This window comes from Triturus cristatus, chromosome 7 (genome assembly GCF_964204655.1).
Source record: "Triturus cristatus chromosome 7, aTriCri1.1, whole genome shotgun sequence".
In the NCBI taxonomy this organism is placed as follows: Eukaryota; Metazoa; Chordata; class Amphibia; order Caudata; family Salamandridae; genus Triturus; species Triturus cristatus.
This window is the reverse complement of record NC_140590.1, coordinates 14,770,306-14,788,900: the sequence shown is the minus strand read 5'-3', so window position 1 is coordinate 14,788,900 and position 18,595 is coordinate 14,770,306. Positions and strand designations below refer to the sequence as shown.

The 18,595-nt window shown below is 48.4% G+C and overlaps 1 protein-coding gene across 5 annotated transcripts in view; it reads left to right on the top strand.

Moving 5' to 3' along the window:
- The first annotated feature begins 4,584 nt into the window (after nucleotides 1-4,584).
- Nucleotides 4,585-18,595, top strand: part of LOC146808689 (cell adhesion molecule CEACAM4-like) — a 130,975-nt gene continuing 116,964 nt past the window's right edge. The window contains exons 1-3 of one of the 5 annotated variants that reach the window (XM_085615498.1): nucleotides 4,600-4,918; nucleotides 5,656-5,919; nucleotides 14,909-14,964. The gene's annotated coding sequence lies outside the window, so the exon portion shown is untranslated. Of the gene's footprint in view, nucleotides 4,919-5,655; nucleotides 5,920-14,908; nucleotides 14,972-18,595 lie in introns of those variants that run through there. The other 4 variants (XM_085615497.1, XM_085615500.1, XM_085615496.1 and 1 more) reach the window with 4 other exon arrangements.

The following is an 18,595-nucleotide window of genomic DNA, read 5'->3' as shown; positions in this document are numbered from 1 at the left end:
ATGCAACAATTCAACAGAGCAGTACAGTAGAGAAAAGCTAACAAGTAATCTACTACACATCCTCTTTCCTTAGGGAACAACAGAAGTAAAAGTAAAGACACATAAGATACCCCCATAAATGTTAGCAAGAAAGTGCAACAAAGAGATACACACATCCACAGGTGTATAGCATGAGGTATCATGAATTTCACTGGCATGAACAGAAATGTTAAGATGTTAAACATTAAAATCGCAAACCACATTACTACACGCCCCATCCCCCTCCGTTAGGGAAGACACAGCAGCTTAGATAAAAACACTGCAACAAAGAAGAGCGGTCACCCACACAACCTCCCCATACTCGGGTACACCACAGGGTAGACACCCTGTTAAACAAAAGTGGGTGTAAAACACAGACCCTTGGGAGAAAACAACATCCCCAACAAAGAGATACAATAGTGGCTAAACACTCTAGATAGCAAGAAAAGCGCCACCACAACAACAAATATACTCCAGAGAGAAAACCCTCTGTAAACAACACAAGGTCCCTTGGTAGAAGGCATGCTGACACTAAACGAGAAAAAACAAAAAAACTTCCCCCTCAAAGTTGTACAAGCGTGAAACCCTTGGCCACGAATTCCACGCAGGTAGACTTAGACCGGAGCATGGTGTCCACATGAAAGGAAGACCCAAGATAACATTAGGAACCACCCAAAAACTTCACCAAAGAACATGACAGGGTACGAACCCATGAAAATAAAACAACCTCCCCTAGATAGGGTACACCATAGGGTACACGCACCCAAGAAAAATGCAAACTAAAATAGAGGCATTGCCTACCCCCACAACCTCCCCAAAGGGATGCGTACCCTACGAGATAAACACTTTACAAAACCACACGACTTCCCCTAGATAGGGTGCACCACAGGGTAGACACCCAGGAAAACGACAACACCTCCCCTAAATAGGGTACACCACAGAGTAACAGCTCCGGAAAATAACGCAACCTCCCCTAAATAGGGTACACCACAGAGTAACAGCTCCGGAAAATAATGCAACCTCCCCTAAATAGGGTACACGACAGAGTAACAGCTCCGGAAAATAATGCAACCTCCCCTAAATAGGGTACACGACAGAGTAATAACCCTGGAAAACTGAAAACCAAACTAGAGGCATTGCCTACCCCCACAACCTCCCCAATGAAATAGGTACACTCTATGTATGAAGACTAAAAAAACTAAAGGCATTGACTACACCCGCAACCTCCCCAACTAAATGGGTACACTCTATCAACCGAAACTACGAAATTAAGGGCATTGACTACCCCCATAACCTCCCCTAATAAGGGTAGACCGCAAGAAAAACTACAAACTAAAATAAAATGCCCTGGAAAGACTGCACAACCTCCCCAAAGTGGTACACTCTCGATAAACAATCAAAACTAAAGCAAGGCACAAATGTTATACACTGACCCCTCCCCCACACAAGCACAGACTTAACAAGAGCATGCATAATGAGTACAGACGGTATAAACACTAAGCACTAGTTAAAGCGCCGGTGAGCGGTCTCTCACCCGAAGTCGTCACCAAGGAGAAGGTCGTTCCTTGCCCGTTTCAAGTAGCTCGACAGTAAGTTCAAAATTACCCTCCTGAGGCGATAAGCTGGATCAAAGCCCAAGGTAACAGTGCGAAGAGACATCGTTGCTTGAATGCTGAGTGTCAAGAAAAAAACGTGATTGGCAATGAAAACTTGACAACGGAGTACCAAGAGGCTCTGTATGTGCTATTACCAAGCACAAGATGGCGGCACGTTTCCAACGCCACACCGGGTGGCTCACGGCACGCTGTTACATGCAGGCGTCACTGGACAGCTATAGAGAACTAGTGAAGGCGTCACACACGATTCATCAAGCTTCCACACGGAACGAAGACAACGGTGAGGTGCGCGTGGAGGAATTTTAAATAAACACAATGCGCTACAGTTTGGTGTAGAGAGTCCATTAGAGAACAAAATTGGCGAATCAAAATGTGCACATACACCAACACATGCAGTCTCTGCCCCCGCAAATATGTTCAAGTGCTCACCAATGAAGCCGTTCCTCAAACCACCAATCTCTCGGCAGTTCCTCACCAACGGTGCCGTTCCTCAAATCACCAATCTCTAGTCAGGAAAACTACCGAGACGATTCTGTGTAGTCACTGTCTTCGCAAAAACACCAAGAGCACAACACGCCCCCAAAGCGAGCGGAGAGTGTCGTCAGCATACTTAGCACGCAAATCGGTACACTGCCAACAAAACCGTTTAAATCTGCAATTACCAGTCTTTGAAGAACACGCTGTTTAAACACACAGCGAGACCATGTTGGAAGCTAATTGTAGCTCAAAAATAAATCGGTGGTTCAGTGCTGTGCCTGTTGTGCCTCATAGAGAGTAGCTGAAGTCTTTCAAATGACAGCAGGGTCTTTAGTGAACTTAGTAGATAACGCCCAGGTTACAGGCCGTCCAGGTGGTACAGGACACTGGTGGGGCTGGCCAGGGCGTGACCTCTGAATTTCAATTGACGTCTTGAGAATTATTAAAGTCTTGAGTTCCTCTTGCTTTAGTTCCTTGGTTCCTCAGTAGTCTTAAGTCCTTGATGCACACGTAAGTTCTTCAGATCGTCGCCAAAATGTTGTAAAGGAAGCTACAGAGTCCATCTGTACATGTAGGTTACTTCTTTATTAGTAGCTTGGTTCCAGCATAGGTGGTCAGGATAACAGGAGGAAGTTAGATAGTACAAGGATAGCCCCACCAGGAGCAAGCTCCTTACAGCTCAGCCTGAGTACACCAACTGACAATCTCCCCTAGAGAGGCACACAGGCATTCCATGATGTCATGCAACAATCCAACAGAGCAGTACAGTAGAGAAAAGCTAACAAGTAATCTACTACAGGCTGCATCCAGGAAGACAGACGAGGAGTTAATGCGTCCCCTCACTTAGCCCAGCAGTGATTGGCTGCTGCTGTCTGAACCTGCCCGGACAGAGTTTCAGTTCTGAGAGAAGATGACGGTCTGGGGAGACACGATGCTGATAACAGTAACAACCTCTGCCCACCACCACCCCTACGGCCATCACCATCTCGGGATACCTCCAGGCCGAAGCCCACCGCCCGTGAGTGCCACAGCACCTGAAGGTCTGGCTGAACGATGGCGGGAAGCTCATGCCCTGTAAACGAGTAATATATAATTGTGCAACCCTAATCGCTTCTTAAAATGTAATTTTGAGTGATTTTGCATCTTGTATATATGTGTAACTCTAGAGTCTAACCGCTAGTATCTGGAGTAGACTTTCGTACTTACTACCATCCTTATGTGAATTTAGAGTTTATCCGTTTGTATCTTTTATGTAACTCATGTACTCTGAAGTCCTTATGTAATGTAACGGCTCCTTTGTAAAGCGCTCTGACACCTTCGGGTAAAGTTCACGCTATGTAAAATCTCAATAAATAAATAAATGCGATGGGGGTACCAGACATGACACAGCAGGGCTCAGAGAAAGGCCTCCTTTGCCTTCAAACAAAGGCGCCGCCCCTCCTGCCAGCTCATACGTTTCACACGAGGCTATAGGATGAACTATAGGGTGAGCCTGCCGAAGGGTGAGCTAGGGGAGGGGATGTGGTCTGTCGGCTAGATTGCCGACTTTGGTGCTGGGTTCGAGCCTCAGGCACTGCTTTAAATGGGCCGGTACTCACCGGTACTGAGTACCGGCACTTCTCCGTGTTCTCCCATTGAGTACCGGGACTTCTCCTTGTGTTAAGAGAGTACCGGTACTCCTAGTGGCATGCTGTGGTCAGTCTCTGGGTTATGGGCGCTTGACACTTAATGTCGAGTGGATTCCGGCGCTAGGTTGCGGCTGCAGCCCTACACTCAGAGCAGGTATTTGTTAAGATAGCGCTTTAGGCGGAGAGAAATGTGGCGCCCTTGCTAATAGAGACTGAAATGAGGCAGCAGGGGGTCCTTTTTGAGTTGACTGGTCAGTCCCTGGATGAGCAGTGACTGCCCCCTGAACACAAACGCCTCGGGACCTCCCCAGCTCAAGATAGATTAGCTGCCTCACGGTGATGGGTCTGTTGGTGCGTGTATCAGCAGGGGTGAGACGGTGAAAGGAGCGCGAAGAAAGGGGCAATGAGGTGTTAAAACAGGCCGGCCCTGCTCACACCCTGACAGCTCAACAGGACAGGAAGACACCTGTGGTTTTCTAAGCTAGAGCTCTCGACATTGGAACTGTCGCGCTGTCAGCTATAGGGAAAGTTTGCAGATCCATTGAAGTGCCTTAAAAAAAAAAGTCTGCTTTCGCGTAAAACTTCTGCTTCTCACGTTAATGCCCTCGGGCAAAGTTCACGCTATATATAATTACAAAAAACACCAATTACACCCTGCAGCTATGGGCAGAACTTGGGCAAAGGCACTTTGAACATTGAAGAAGAAAATGCTGATAGTGTACAAGGCTGCCTTGAAGCCACGCCCCCAGACACGCCCCTTCCAGGCTCACCCCAATCAATTTGGTGAGTGCCGGTGTTGTGTAATATCTGGTATCCCCAGAACCATGAATTGTTTTCTCTCCTGTCTCCAAGACGTGAGGGATTCAATGGCTGTTTAAGAGTCGCCTCACTGCAATGCGTGCGTCTCTATCTGCAGCTCCTTCTGCCTGCTGGAGCCGAGGCTCCTCTCTCCCGGGGTGGGCGGGGCTGCTGGGGGCTCGTCCGAGCTGCCCAATAGGCAGGACGTCCGGAGAATTCCGAAGAGCAGGGGATACCAGATCTCGAGGGGATACCAGATATTACACAACACCGGCACTTCTCTTTTTCCATTTAAAGCACTGGCCTCGGGGGCGCGCCCACACCCTGTGATTCTGGGCGAATCTCTTCATCTCCCTGTTCCTGAAGTGTCCTTGAGAGCAGGTTCGGAGGGACAGGGCGATGGGGGCAGGGCGATGGGGCACAGGGCGATGGGGGGCAGGGCGATGGGGCGCAGGGCGATGGGGGGCAGGGCGATGGGGGGCAGGGCGATGGGGGACAGGGCGATGGGGGACAGGGCGATGGGGCACAGGGCGATGGGGGACAGGGCGACGGGGGGCAGGGCGATGGGGGGCAGGGCGATGGGGCACAGGGCGATGGGGGGCAGGGCGATGGGGCGCAGGGCGATGGGGGGCAGGGCGATGGGGCACAGGGCGATGGGGCACAGGGCGATGGGGGGCAGGGCGATGGGGGGCAGGGCGATGGGGCGCAGGGCGCTGGGGGACAGGGCGATGGGGGGCAGGGCGATGGGGCGCAGGGCGATGGGGCGCAGGGCGATGGGGGGCAGGCGATGGGGGGCAGGGCGATGGGGCACAGGGCGATGGGGGGCAGGGCGATGGGGCGCAGGGCGATGGGGGGCAGGCGATGGGGGGCAGGGCGATGGGGGGCAGGGCGATGGGGGCAGGGCGATGGGGCGCAGGGCGATGGGGGGCAGGCGATGGGGGGCAGGGCGATGGGGGGCAGGGCGATGGGGCGCAGGGCGATGGGGGCAGGGCGATGGGGGCAGGGCGATGGGGCACAGGGCGATGGGGGGCAGGGCGATGGGGGGCAGGGCGATGGGGCACATCTGCGAGGGCCGCTCAGCATCCTTTCCCACAGACACACAGCACATTCCTTGTCAGTGATTGTCTCAGCAGGTAGGAGCTGACCCCGCCCTCCTCGGAGCTGCGAGCAGCCCTCGCCAGGCAGGCTCTCTTAAAGCGCCCCGAAGGAAGCACTCGTCTCTGGTGTGGAGGCGCACGCACGCACACGCACCTGCATCCTCCATCACCGCGGGGCTCGGCTGAGCCTGGCTTTGGCTTCCTTCCATCTGACACACGCCCCAGCCGTGGGGGTATCTTCGGAGTTCAGTCCCGGGGAAGGAAGTCACAGAAGCGAGGCGGCTGGTGAGTACAGCTTGGCAGAGGCCTTTGAAGGGGGGGCCAGGGGGGGCAGCTCCTGCGGTGGCAGGGGACCCCGGTCTACAGAGGGGCCACGAGAGGGTCACCTTCTGCTGTTCCCTTGTCACTGCCTTGAGACCAGAGGCCACTGCCTGCCCGGGCGGGCCTTTTATTACCCTTTCCTCGAGACTGCCGCTGGCGCCCTCCTTCCTGCCCACGCGTGAGTGAGGGTTCATGGCCCCGTGAGTGAGGGCGGATTCCACGAGGGAATGCCAGACACGAATAAACCCTGCCTGCGTTCTCCGTCCGACCCAGAAGGGAAGCGCAGGCAGCGTGTGCGAGTTGCGGCTGCCATAGGGCGGACTGCTTTTGTGCCGAGCTGTTTGCCGCATAATGGGGTGCTTTAATGGCGCCCCTCTGCTGTGCTGCTCTGTGCATAGACACCTGTGAATTCAGCTCCACCGTTGTTCGTGACCTGCGACCCCGAGCGGTCCCATCGGGCACTGAGAACAGGCGCTTCCTGCTCTGAAGCGCCAAGAAGCCTGCGTGCCCGTTCCTTTCAGCTATTTCCAACCTTGGGGCATCGCCCCTGCAGCTCCACGTGTTCTCTGTTTGCTCCTTGGGACGCCTCTCACCATAAACCATAGATTACGACTCATTTGAAATGTGCATTTGGCAACCAGCAGTGCAAACACATACAACATATGTTCAGGCCCGGCTCCAGGAATGTTTATTTGGGTGGGCCGAGGGTGCATTTGGGTGGGTCACTGCGGGCTCGATTAGTCGCATATATGTCTGGGCAGGCCTGCTTCAAGGCCCTCCTTTATCTCTTCTTAGTTTTATAAGGCCCAGTAAAACGCACTCTTTTCCAAGTCTCTTTCTAAACATCACTCTCAAAAAGTGTTTTTTCCATGTAATGTACCTTTGATGGGAAGAGGAGGTTTCTGAGGAGGGAGTATCAGGCAAGTGGCACTTCTCGGGCTCCCTCTGTGCGAGCCTTCAGGGGGAATCCCTCTTCATTACTACCTCCACCTGACCCCGGACTCTGCAGCGCGCTCCCTTACAGGCTCCCTCTGTGCGAGCCTTCAGGGAGAATCCCTCTTCATTACTACCTCCACCTGACCCCGGACTCTGCAGCGCGCTCCCTTACAGGCTCCCTCTGTGCGAGCCTTCAGGGAGAATCCCTCTTTATTACTACCTCCACCTGACCCCGGACTCTGCAGCGCGCTCCCTTACAGGCTCCCTCTGTGCGAGCCTTCAGGGGGAATCCCTCTTCATTACTACCTCCACCTGACCCCGGACTCTGCAACGCATTCCCTTACAGGCTCCCTCTGTGCGAGCCTTCAGGGGGAATCCCTCTTCATTACTACCTCCACCTGACCCCGGACTCTGCAGCGCACTCCCTTACAGGCTCCCTCTGTGCGAGCCTTCAGGGGGAATCCCTCTTCATTACTACCTCCACCTGACCCCGGACTCTGCAACGCACTCCCTTACAGGCTCCCTCTGTGCGAGCCTTCAGGGGGAATCCCTCTTCATTACTACCTCCACCTGACCCAGGACTCTGCAACGCACTCCCTTACAGGCTCCCTCTGTGCGAGCCTTCAGGGATAATCCCTCTTCATTACTACCTCCACCTGACCCCGGACTCTGCAGCGCACTCCCTTACAGGCTCCCTCTGTGCGAGGCTTCAGGGAGAATCCCTCTTCATTACTACCTCCACCTGACCCCGGACTCTGCAACGCACTCCCTTACAGGCTCCCTCTGTGCGAGCCTTCAGGGAGAATCCCTCTTCATTACTACCTCCACCTGACCCCGGACTCTGCAACGCACTCCCTTACAGGCTCCCTCTGTGCCAGCCTTCAGGGAGAATCCCTCTTCATTACTACCTCCACCTGACCCCGGACTCTGCAGCGCACTCCCTTACAGGCTCCCTCTGTGCGAGCCTTCAGGGAGACTCCCTCTTCATTACTACCTCCACCTGACCCCGGACTCTGCAGCGCGCTCCCTTACAGGCTCCCTCTGTGCGAGCCTTCAGGGAGAATCCCTCTTTATTACTACCTCCACCTGACCCCGGACTCTGCAGCGCGCTCCCTTACAGGCTCCCTCTGTGCGAGCCTTCAGGGGGAATCCCTCTTCATTACTACCTCCACCTGACCCCGGACTCTGCAACGCACTCCCTTACAGGCTCCCTCTGTGCGAGCCTTCAGGGGGAATCCCTCTTCATTACTACCTCCACCTGACCCCGGACTCTGCAGCGCACTCCCTTACAGGCTCCCTCTGTGCGAGCCTTCAGGGGGAATCCCTCTTCATTACTACCTCCACCTGACCCCGGACTCTGCAACGCACTCCCTTACAGGCTCCCTCTGTGCGAGCCTTCAGGGGGAATCCCTCTTCATTACTACCTCCACCTGACCCAGGACTCTGCAACGCACTCCCTTACAGGCTCCCTCTGTGCGAGCCTTCAGGGATAATCCCTCTTCATTACTACCTCCACCTGACCCCGGACTCTGCAGCGCACTCCCTTACAGGCTCCCTCTGTGCGAGCCTTCAGGGGGAATCCCTCTTCATTACTACCTCCACCTGACCCCGGACTCTGCAACGCACTCCCTTACAGGCTCCCTCTGTGCGAGCCTTCAGGGGGAATCCCTCTTCATTACCACCTCCACCTGACCCCGGACTCTGCAACGCACTCCCTTACAGGCTCCCTCTGTGCGAGCCTTCAGGGATAATCCCTCTTCATGACTACCTCCACCTGACCCCGGACTCTGCAACGCACTCCCTTACAGGCTCCTTCTGTGCCAGCCTTCAGGGAGAATCCCTCTTCATTACTACCTCCACCTGACCCCGGACTCTGCAACGCACTCCCTTACAGGCTACCTCTGTGCGAGCCTTCAGGGAGAATCCCTCTTCATTACTACCTCCACCTGACCCCGGACTCTGCAACGCGCTGCCTTACAGGCTCCCTCTGTGCGAGCCTTCAGGGAGAATCCCTCTTCATTGCTACCTCCACCTGACCCCGGACTCTGCAACGCACTCCCTTACAGGCTTCCTCTGTGCAAGCCTTCAGGGAGAATCCCTCTTCATTACTACCTCCACCTGACCCCGGACTCTGCAACACACTCCCTTACAGGCTCCCTCTGTGCGAGCCTTCAGGGGGAATCCCTCTTCATTACTACCTCCACCTGACCCCGGACTCTGCAACGCACTCCCTTACAGGCTCCCTCTGTGCGAGCCTTCAGGGGGAATCCCTCTTCATTACTACCTCCACCTGACCCGGACTCTGCAACGCACTCCCTTACAGGCTCCCTCTGTGCGAGCCTTCAGGGATAATCCCTCTTCATGACTACCTCCACCTGACCCCGGACTCTGCAGTGCACTCCCTTACAGGCTCCCTCTGTGCGAGCCTTCAGGGAGAATCCCTCTTCATTACTACCTCCACCTGACCCCGGACTCTGCAACGCACTCCCTTACAGGCTCCCTCTGTGCGAGCCTTCAGGTAGAATCCCTCTTCATTACTACCTCCACCTGAACCCTGACTCTGCAACGCGCTCCCTTACAGGCTCCCTCTGAGCGAGCCTTCAGGGGGAATCCCTCTTCATTACTACCTCCACCTGACCCCGGACTCTGCAACGCACTCCCTTACAGGCTCCCTCTGTGCGAGCCTTCAGGGATAATCCCTCTTCATGACTACCTCCACCTGACCCCGGACTCTGCAACGCACTCCCTTACAGGCTCCCTCTGTGCGAGCCTTCAGGGGGAATCCCTCTTCATTACTACCTCCACCTGACCCCGGACTCTGCAACGCACTCCCTTCCAGGCTTGATTATCCACTACTCGCCTCCAGTGCACCTTATCTCACAGCTGACCTTGGGCCCCAGCCCCATATCAGGCACCATCGGGCTCCACTTTCATTTCCCCCGGTAAAAACATTAGTAAAATCTCTTTCAAACTTAAAACATTGAATATAGCAGTAAATATAATTAGCACGCACTTTAAAGTATGTTCCACAGTATTCCTTATGACCCGACTGCTAATTAAATAAACAAAAACAGAAACGCCATGACAGGGCCGGCTTCAGCGCTGATGCAAAAGTGTTTTTTGGCGCCACACCAATAACCTCTTTCTCCGTAAATACCTTTACTACCACCTTCCACCAGTGCCCCTCATCCCTCCATGGCCCCCCCCCCTATTGACCTCCTCCTCAGATTCTCTCACTGCCACATGACACAAGTGCCCCTCATCTCCCCATAGCCCCTGCCCCTCATGACCTCCTCTTCGGATTCCCTCACTGCCACCCTCCATCAGTGCCCCTCATCTCTCTGTAGCCGATTCCCCTCATGACCTCCTCCTCAGACTCCCTCACTGCCACCCTCCAGCAGTGCCCCTCATCTCTCCCTAGCTCCCCCCTCCACCCCATGACCTCTTCCTCAGATTCCCTCACTGCCACCCTCCAACAGTGCCCCTCATCTCCCCATAGCCCCTCCCACTACCTTCTCCTCAGATTCCCTCACTGCCACCCTCCACCAGTGCCCCTCATCTCTCTGTAGCCCATCCCCCTCATGACCTCCTCCTGAGACTCCCTCACTACCACCCTCCAGCAGTGCCCCTCATCTTTCCCTAGCTCCCCCCTCCACCCCATGACCTCCTCCTTGGATTCCCTCACTGCCACCCTTCAACGGTGCCCCTCATGTCTCCGTAGCCCCTCTCTCGTATGCATTTCATTTGTTGTATAGCGCTACTCATATCAGTGTAGGGTGTGTCAGTACTTTACCCCACGCACACATTATACAGAGACATTGAATCATACAAGTATGTAAATCAGTCTACAGGGAATGTCACATAAGCCAATGAGGATTACAAGGTTTAGGAATCACACGTCATCCATACTGGTGGGCCGGATATTTTAAGAGGGTTTGGTCTGGGGAAACACAACCTTAGGATTTAAAGAGTATTCCATGGGGGTCAGCTTTACTGATAAAAATGTATATCTGCCCAAACATACTCATTTTAGCAACATTAGAATAATGAAAGACTGTGGAAGTTCTAACTATATAACAAAACAAATAAAGCGAAGTTTTAACTCTACCATTCATGTTTGTCTGCAGCGCTTTGGTGACAGTTCATTGGTCACTGCCCAATGTTAGGATTGTAACTTCTGAACTGCAAGTAGCACAAGGATCTCTGTGACAAAGGCAGTAACCCACTGAGCTTCAACATAAAACACAGTTCATCTGCATTTAAAAACTACTAACAGACAAAGGATTGCTCTCTAGCGGATCATTGATCACCAGCGTTATTGGGGCATCTTTTATTGTCTTATTGTTGTCCTGCATCGGCCATGATAAGGATAAAAACTGTTTAAATGAAGCGCACACGAGTTATGTGTCCTGCTGGGCCTGCGCAGAGTTTAAAAAGAAAAACAACTAGTAACACATTCTCTTACCTACTCCATTAGTCAAACTTTGTGTCACAGCCTGGTGTGATAAGCAGCTGCAGGGGTCAGGAAAGGTGAATAGGAATAAACAAACTTCTTTTCTCCTGCGCTGCAGAGAAAAAGAAATATCCACGCAGCAGAACATTGTGGCCTTTGCTATGTGGCGATGAAGGGGTGAAAAAATAAACAAAGCCTCCTCAACATGTAAATGGTCTTATATAGACCTGTAAAGTACTCGGGTGCGGCTGCGATAATGTCTAAAAGTGTCTGTGTGTGAGTGCCTGAGAAGCTGTCGTAGCCGGGCTGACACACACCACGTGTGCTCTGCGCGCCGCCTTCAAGCCCCCACTGGGTGGGCCTGGCCCACCCGGCCCACCCGCTAGAACCGGCCCTGCATATGTTTAAAGTTCAGTTTCTTGACGTCTTCATGACTTTAGAGTGGGTTCTCTTGCTCGAAGGCCTCGCTTTCAGTGAGTGTCGAACACAACCCTAGTTGCACAACTAACTAGCCAGGTCTCTGCTCTTTACTGGTTGATCTCTTTCCGGTAAAGCCAGCTTCCAGGGGAAACCCTTTTACATCGCAAAGGAAAATGTAGTATTCACACAGGTTATTAAAAAAAGGCCCTTAACAAAGCTTCTCGTGCTATTTGCACAACATCCCACGGGGTAACCAAATTCACCCAATTGTGTTTAATAAAGAAATTGAGGAAATCGTACAAAAAGGAGATTTGGAAAGCAAAAAGAGAATATAAGGAAGGATTGTGGATACATTTGCACCATGTAAGCAAGGCAAACAATCTAAGAGCATTTTAGGGTATAATTAACACTCTGGAACACGGCAATACGCGAGCCGGCAGTGCCAATCTGCCCGCAAGAGCCTGGGAGTTCTTTATTCCGATCCTGTATGGGTCCAGTACTGTACATGGGCAAACTCCATTAATGACGCATGTAACCCGTTGTCGATAATTAATATACATAAGGAGAATAGAAGGCACGAAAACTATGGCGATCAATGATTAATATTTGAGTCACCACAGGGGGGCACGGCAAAGTCACTGATAAGTACGATTAAATCAAATGGTGCACCTGGTCCAGATGGGATCCCGAATGCTGTCTTTAAAGCAAGAACGGACATATGGTCAACATTTCTTACTCCAATGTTTGAAGACATTGTAAAAACAGAGGGGCATATTTACAAGCTGGCGATAAAAAAATTATCGCCGCTTTTGCGGCCGTTTTTGGCCAAAAAGCCGCAATAATTTTATCGCCTAATTAGCAAGGCCACGCTAACGCGTGAAACCTTGCTTTAGCGTGGGGATTCCTAACGCCCAGCTTTGCATCTCTAATGAGATGCAAAGTGGGCGCTCCTGACCTGGCATGACAGGAGAAATGTCACTAAGCGACATTTCTCCTATCATCAAACCCCACGCTATGAAGCATAGCGGCAAGAAAAGTAGCGATAACCCCTGTTATCGCTACTTTCCTTACGCCTGCTTCAGGACTGACTTAGCCATGATATCCTATGGAGGGTGGATATCATGGCTAAGTTTGTGAGTCCCTATCAACAAGCTAATGCCACCTTTCGTGAGATTATCGCTGGATTTCCTGCGATAATCTCACGTTGGGCAGTTAGCGTGAGGATTTTTATCGTTGAGGAGATAAGCGTTGCTAATAGCACGCTATCTCAGCGATAAAAATCCACGTTACCCGGCGACAATTATCTTCACGCTAAGAGCGCTGAGCGATAATTATCGCCGGGTGTCACTGATATGCCCCTAAATTGGTCCCAAAATCCTGGCGAGGCAGCATCATACGTCCTATTGATAAAAGTGGTCCTCTCGATAACCCAGCACACGATCGGCTAAGTGCCCCAACGGATGTAGAGGCGAAAATGTTTGCAACATTATTACTCAAGGAAAGTTATCCCAATTTTTCTACCTGGATTTCGAAGGGGACAATCAACAATAACAAAGCTGCTGATACTCACCTTGTTGGAAGAGAAAGCCAAATATAAAAAGCAAAAACTCTTTATTTGTTATGTAGATCTAAAGGCCGCTTTTGATTCTGTTCCACGTAACCTTCTTTGGGCAAAGTTATCAGCATGGGGCGACCCAAAAATCGTTTAGTTATGATTCTACTATTGTATACAGATATGTGGGTGCAGGTTAAAGGGGGGATGGAAGCCGTACCACTCGTCGCCTTGAAACATATAGTGGCCTTAAACAGGGCTGCGTACTTGCCTCCTGTCTTTTTATCCTTTTTTATGGCTGATTTGTCTCATCATTTACATAGTGTCAATGCACACTCGCCAATCCTTGCCGGCCAAAGTGTAAAATATTTGCAATATGCGGACAATACTATTCTGCTGAGTCGCACGCAAATAGGGCTGCAAAGATTGATAGTTATTTGATCAATATATATTAGCGAATGGTTTACAAATAAAGACCAAAAAAACAAAAATTATGATAATAGGATCAACAAAATCAGCTAGGACATTATGGAAAATGAAGGATTTATCTATTGAAACAGTAATGCAATAGAAATACTTAGGAGTTACGCTGGAGGATAGGATGACTTTTAAAGCACATTTTCATAACTTAAAGGCCGAAGCAATTCACTGTCTCTTGCCTTTAGATCATTGAGATAAACTTTTATGCCCAAGTTACAAGCACTTATTAAAAGTAATGACGGCAAAACTTATCCCCGCGCTTACATATGTGTCAATAATTTTCCGAGGCAAAGATAGCCAACTGTTGGATAAATTACAAATAAAAGTTTTAAGTAAATTTTTAGGTTCTCGAAAAATGTTGGAGATGCTATCGTTAAAATGGAGTTTGGTTTGTTAAACCAAACATTGGTAAGGCAAGCTGCATTTATAAAATGTCTAGTTTCACTCTATTTATCAGACCCTGAGTACCCTGCATATATGTGCTGGCAAGAAGTGAATAAGGAAGAGTATACCAGCCCATGGAGGTTAACGGAAAGTTTGAATATTTTTAAGCTCCCACCTTCTGACGATATGATTAGAAATAAGACCATTTTAAAACAGATTTTAAATCAATCAATTACATTTGTATCATGCATATTAGTTCAGGAGATGACTGCATGCCTGGTCGGTTATTAATCGTATAATAAAATGTAACCCAAATCCTATCTAACCTCTTTTTTTTAAACCGGCAATAAGGGATATGTTGCTTAAGCTTAGATTTGGCCACTATCCAACAAAAGATGGGACACCTAGATGGGTACCAGTTTGTCAATCACAAAAGTGTAGATTATGTGGTGATACTAATGAAACATTACTGCACATTCTACGTATTTGCCCCAAATTGCGTCAAGAAAGATTAACACTTTTAAAAACAATATTCAAGTAATGGGGTGAGAACGTGTCGCAAAGTGATAATAGTGTGCCTTCCAGGGCGTAATATCAATTTAACAGTTAACTTTGTTAAAGTTATCCTTCTAGCTGAGAAAAAACAGGCTCAGGACGATATTTTGGTCATACAATAAGAATAGAAAATGGCCATGATACCAACTATGTTGTTTTTCCTTTTTTGGCAGTGTAACTGGGTGAATTCCAACCCTGTCTATCTTTCGCTGATGATGTAGTATCCAAGGTATAAGGTAATCTTAAGAAGCACGGATGCATTTTATACTTTAAGCATTAAGACTATAATTGGATTGAATATGTGATTAATAATGAAACATAATGTGTTTATCAGGTTATGAATGAAATATTCTTCTATGCTATTTTATGTTCTTCCAATGGTTATAAAGGTATTTTAACACTTCCTCAATAAATTTAAGGAACGTAAAATTTTTTTTTTTTACGAATCGTGGTGTTTTCATTGTAATGATTTTAATTAATTGTACAATAAAGAATTGTTTATACCAGTGAACTAAATATGCTTGGAAGAGTCAAGGCAACATTATAAAATATCAATCAAAAATAGGGGGAGGAGGAGGATTGGGCCAGGTTCACCCTCCTGTGTGATCAGAGTACAGCAAAAAGAATCCGTAGATGATGGATCAAAAGAACCTAGCCAAGAAAAACGGGGGATTCACCAATTGGGTAAAAACCACCTCTACTGGTAGAAAAGAAAAAAAAAATTCTTGAGTCCCCTCCCTCACCCAGGGTTGCCCATAGGTGACACGCTTCATCTTTGGGGCCATCTCAAACCTCTACTGCTTGGGGCGTGCTGCGACTTGCCAAGTTACTTAGGAGCACTTACTTTGTGCGGATATGTGTAGTGCAATGTAGGGGGAGTGGTGTAAGTGATGTTTAAAAATTACCTAACTAGTGAGCTAATGTTTTATTCCTGCTCCTAGTTGGTAAGGATAAAAAGGGGTTAATAAAAGGGAAAAGTAACTGTTAGGTAATTACAATCCCTAGTATTGCCGACATGTTTCAAGGTATCCCCTAAACCTCTTCTTCAGGAGACCAAAGCGACCAGCCCTTTGTGTACCACTCCGTGCAGGACCTATAATAAAGTGAAATATAAATTATGAATGCACACCTATTGTGTGAGCATTGGAAAAAAAATGTACATACGATTGATTCTGAATATGTAGTATCTGTCATGGGGAAGAAAAAGCAAAATGCAACTTAATACATACTGCCTGCCCACCGCTCTTGTGGGCAGGTTAAGGTGTTGCGCTGCGCGTAAAAGAAGGTACTTTATAATATGGTGTAAGTGCCCTTGAAAGTAACAATAATTAGTGCTTAGATCCTGTGTGGATTAATATACCACACTTGATATCTCTATTGTGAGAAAGCAAGGTTAAAAAACATAATTAAAAACACTCGTGGTCAAGGACAAAACAGGACGCACACATCATGTAACACAAAATCTATTTCTTTTTTAAACATATTAATTTTGTGGCAAAAATACGCCTCATGGTCTGTCTGGGTGGAGGGGCCTGTAGAAACCCTATATTATAATAAGAAGAATACACAAAGAAGTGAAATTATAAAGATTTGTTTTAAGCCATTCATCTCTTGTGCCTTCCTCTAACTGGTTCGAAAAAGCGGTAAGAAATGCGGTGAAAATGCGGGAAATAAAGTTTTTGTTGATTCCTGTAGGGAGAAAGTCTTACTGTGCTCAGCAACCCTCCGTCATTTGGACCTACTCATTCCCAGGGCAGTCCACATCTTAGCGTGTCTGTGCCTCCCTCGGTACCAGTAGAAGTAGTCAAACAAAACAGCCGAGTCATGTCCTTGTGCTATCGGAGATTAGAGCGTGTAACGCGCATCTCGTTTGGTAGTGAAAAAGGTCCACCATATTGTTTGTATTTTTGTTTTTGATTTCGAAAAAGGGGTTACTTCAAAATGTCTAAATTATTTATTTGTGTACAGGAGTCCCTCCATTGAATATAGAAGGACGTCAGGTAATATTTTGTCAAGAAGTTGGGGTCGGTATCGAACCCTGGTCTAAGGGACACAAAGAGACTCATAAATGGCGGCCATATTGGAGTGGACAAAATGGCAAAAAACCAGACATGGGGTAGCAATTATTGTAATCCTATTAGTGCGCCCCAGGTTGCATATCCAAGGCGCTGTCCTACTGTGAACAGATTAGCTCTGTTACTACGCTGTTGCCAGCCACTTTCCAGAAGTTCGCAGCTTCCACATTCCGTGCGTCAGCTTTTTTAAATATGTATTTTTATTAGAAATGAGGTCATCCCTGTCACCGCCATACATTCAATCCTGCATTTTTATATCCTTTTTGTATTTTTATTCTTCCATTCACACACCTTTACATTAACATAGCCGTAGCTTTACTGTACAGTTGCTATAAAAGCATATAATATAGCAAAGTATGCACTTTAAAAAAAAAAAAATCACTCCACTGCAAACAAAAACCATAAAAAATATCACTCCCATTTACAATGTCAATGGCTCCAACTCCTAAAATACGAGACCTTTTGCATTGCAAATGCTCGTTTGTTTTGCAATGAGAGTGTCACAGGAAAGGGATCTCTTAGCACAGTGACTGTGACAGAGAAAACAATTCAGGGGGGTTAACTGGAAGTGAGGAAATGTAAACACAATGATGGAAATACTGCTCTCAACAGCCAAACAGCTTCCTCGTAGGTACCTCCTAGTTACTCATACGGGCATATGTACGAGCCCCTATTGCCACCAGACTGACGTTCCAGTGGCGCAATGAACTGCTCCATTTCTACAAAGTGGTGCTAAGCCACTTGTTTTGCCTCAACCGCACTTTGTAAACATGGTGCCCATATTTACAAAGTGAAAGGGGCTGTTTCTGTGGGCATTACAACCCAACACACATTGCTTTTTGATGCTGCACGTACATCGTGTATTTATAGACCACACTTATGATCAATCGAGGGCACGTACATTGTCTATTTATAAACCACCATACGAATAATCATGCATACATATATCATGTATTTATAAACCACACATATGATAAACCAAGTGCACGTGCATCATGTATTTATAAACCACACATGTTAAATCAAGCTCACTTGCACCGTGTATTTATAAACCACACATATGATTAACCCCATGCATGTGCATCATGTATTTATAACCATACATGTTAATCAAGCTCACATGCATCATGTATTTATAAACAACACACATGATAAACCAAGCACATGTGCATTGTGTACTTATAAACCACACACATGAAAAATCTAGCACACATGCATTGCGTATTCATAAACTACACATACAATAAGTCAAGCCTAAGTGTATTATTTATTTATAAACCACACATAATGTGAACCAAACGCACGTGTGTATTTGCAAACCAAACATGATAAATCAAGTGCACGTACATCGTGTGTTCATAAACCACACATATGATAAATCGAGCACTCATGCGTTGTTTTTATAAACCATACATATGATATAGCATGTGCTCGTGCATCGCATATTTATAAATCAAGTGCACGTGCATTGTGTATTTATATACCAAGCAGAAGTGCATTGTGTATTTATAAACCTAGTACATGTGCACTGTGTATTTATAAATTAAGCGCACATGCATTGTCTATTGTTGTGGAACGAGACAGTGGTGCCTTGGCTCCCAGCTACGCTGTGCCGCAATGTGCAACGGTGATGCTTAGGCAGTCAGCACTGTCGGGGAGTGCGCAGCAACCAACACAAGCTCCTAGGGACCCACGACAGGGAAATACTGAGCTCAGCACCGGCCAAGCGCATCTCTGATCCGGATAAATTTACACTCTTGAGATATCTCCCTTTCACCTTCCTTG